Source organism: Euprymna scolopes, chromosome 24 (genome assembly GCF_053919585.1).
Source record: "Euprymna scolopes isolate OS-2025 chromosome 24, ASM5391958v1, whole genome shotgun sequence".
NCBI classification, from domain to species: Eukaryota; Metazoa; Mollusca; class Cephalopoda; order Sepiida; family Sepiolidae; genus Euprymna; species Euprymna scolopes.
Genome location: NC_136505.1, coordinates 109518040 through 109520947, shown reverse-complemented (window position 1 = coordinate 109520947; position 2908 = coordinate 109518040). Strand labels below are relative to the sequence as shown.

Sequence of the window (2908 nt, the reverse complement as noted above, 5' to 3'; positions counted from 1 at the left end):
AAAATAATAATCACAAAACAAAATATAAAAACCGATCATGGTTAACCGTTTTTCCTTAATCCTTAAATAATTTAAATAAAATGAATAAGATAATAGAAAAAAGTATACATATTTATTAAACGTATTTTTAAAAGTGTATACATAGACATTGAACAACACAACCTTCCGATAAAAACACAGTTTCCTTCCCGATATGGGTAAGATTCTAACACTGTTTCCTTTTCATTTACGTATGGTTTATGATCGTTTTCTTCTTCTGCATTTTTCCTTTTTATATTCTGAAGATGTCCTCTGCAATATAGAGGAAACGTTGATCACCGTTTTATAAATTCATTCGGTTTTTCTTATTTCAAAAAACATATATATATATATATATATATTATGTTATATATATTATGTTATATACGTATGTATACATAAATTAAATATATATATATATATATATATATATATATACGTTTTTGAAAGAAAAACTTTGCCAGAATTAGATATGGATACATTTTTTTCGCTTGTTTTCTTTTCCTTATAAGGGAAATGTTTTCCATAATGTTTAATTGTTAAAGCGGTTTTGATTCAATAAGTCTTACGAAAGGCTATTTTTGTGAAAATTTTCAAACAACATAATGTTTGAATTCTTGAAACAATCGTAACTAATGAAATACGCTATTTGGTGATGCTTACCATTAAATGAACCCACACGATGAATAAAAAAAATTCAACACGTTAAACAAGCAGTTATGAATCTCGGTGTTAATTTTGGAATCGAGAGAAACGTTTAAAAACGGTAGAATTCCTCACTGGTCATTACGACAGTGATGATGTTTACCACGAAATGAACCCACGATGAATAAGAATAAAAACAAATTCAACACGTAAAACAAGACGTCGGGTATCTCGGTGTTAATTTTGGAATTGAGAGAAACGTTTAACAAGTCCGATAGCCATCAGTCGCGTGCTCTCCTGTAATGAATGAATGTGTGGATGTAGGATTAACATGAAATTCTTAAAGATAAAATAAAATGACCGGAAAATGGGCTGAAATGACTTAAATAAATAAAAAGTAAATGATTTGAATGAATTGAATGAACTTAAGAATGACTTGGATGCTATAAAAATAATTGGAATCCTTCAAAAACAACTTAAATGATCTGGAGAATGACTTGAATAGCGTTTAGATTGACTGATTGTAAAGTGGGTGATCATTTTACATTAAATTAATACAGAAAAGTGATCCCCCACTTTATATCACAAAGTTACAAACGTAAGTACAGCATGTAGTAAGAACAGATACTACACTTTTATCTTGGCCAAAAGGCCAAGAAAAGGGTATTTATTTGCTCCCCCCACCGAGAAAATTAGGCACAAGGCCGATTTTTAATGTGAAGAGTGAAAAGCCCAGAAAAGCTTAAAACGCTAAGAACCGCATCTATTAACAAAAGACCTTTGATCTTAAACAAAAAGGGCAATCCCAAAAGTGTTACGGACCGACCGACCGACCGACGGAGTTACTTATAGAGTCGCTTAAAACTGTAGAATTCCTGAATGATCATGAAAACAGTGATGATATTTACCATTAAATGAATCCAAACGATGAATAAAATTAAAAACAAATTCAACACATAAAACAGCAGTCATGAATACACACACACACACACACACACACACACACACACACACACACACACACACACATTGGCTTGGGAGAGATGCTAGTCTAGCGGTACTGATGAGTTGTGATACAACGAAACAGGACTGCATGTCGATGACTACAAATATATTTTAAGCCATCCCTCTTTGGGTAGAGCACTGTCGTAAATAATCTCACCCGCTACTTAATTGGCTGAAAAATGCGAAGCTCGTTGTTTGTTTATTAACAAACAGGCGGTTTGAGCACTATAAATGTGGTGGCGGATGTCTATTTATATAGATATTCTGACGAGTTACTTGCGGACGTCGCTTCTATGGTCGAGTGGGAAAATTGCCGACTATCAACACGACGGTTCTAGGTTCAATCCTTGGCTTGGGAGAGATTTTAGTCTAGCGGCACTGATGAGTTGTGATACAATAAAACAGGACTGTATGTCGATGACTACAAATATATATATGCATATACATATATATATATATATAGATAGATAGATAGATAGATAGGGAGGTAATTTAAAAGTAAAGCGTTTTTTACATCAAAATGTATGAAATACTGCAAAACAGAAATGGCACTAGTAAAACGAGCTACCTTGTGTACGCAAGAAGTTTCTTTTACATAGTCACTACCATTGGCAATGCACTTTGGTTAAGAATTTTAGGCGGCATATCTGCTTCTGACATACGTCCATAGCAGAAGTTTCGTTCTTAGAGTTTAATACCGTCACAAACTGTTTTGAAAGGGAAGACATTATTATTTTTATAATTATGTTCGTCATTATTATCATTAGTCTTAAAAGTAATAGTCGTAGTAGTAGTAGTAGTAGTAGTAGTAGTAGTAGTAACTCCAGTGCTACCGCTCTTTTAAAATCTGGAAGTCACCCAGTTACACTATTATAGAGAACTAAATTCCTAGGTGTTCGTCTAATGGTTCTGGGTGGATTAATGGACGTTGTATTAATTCATCGAATTAATATGATGTCTCATTTCGTTACAATTCGTTGTCAGATATTTTTTTTATTTATTCACATTCCAATTTTAAGAGATCTACCGTGCCGATAATTAATTTAACTTATTTAATGGCCACCGATAAATTAAATTATATTTCTACAATCAGGTCCCAAAACCAGATACAACTAAATTTAGAGAACCGCAATACTTTTTTCGTATCCAAGTACATACTTAATAAAATTATTTTACTCTGAAGATTTTTATATTGAAATAATGTATTCTACTAATGAGTCCGCTACTTCAGAAAAATACA

At 32.4% G+C, this 2908-nt stretch overlaps 1 pseudogene; it reads right to left on the bottom strand.

Annotated features, from left to right (window-relative positions):
• Positions 1-1190: 1190 nt before the first annotated feature.
• On the bottom strand, positions 1191-1328 carry LOC145246971 (U2 spliceosomal RNA; annotated as a pseudogene).
• Between the last annotated feature and the right edge of the window lie 1580 nt (positions 1329-2908).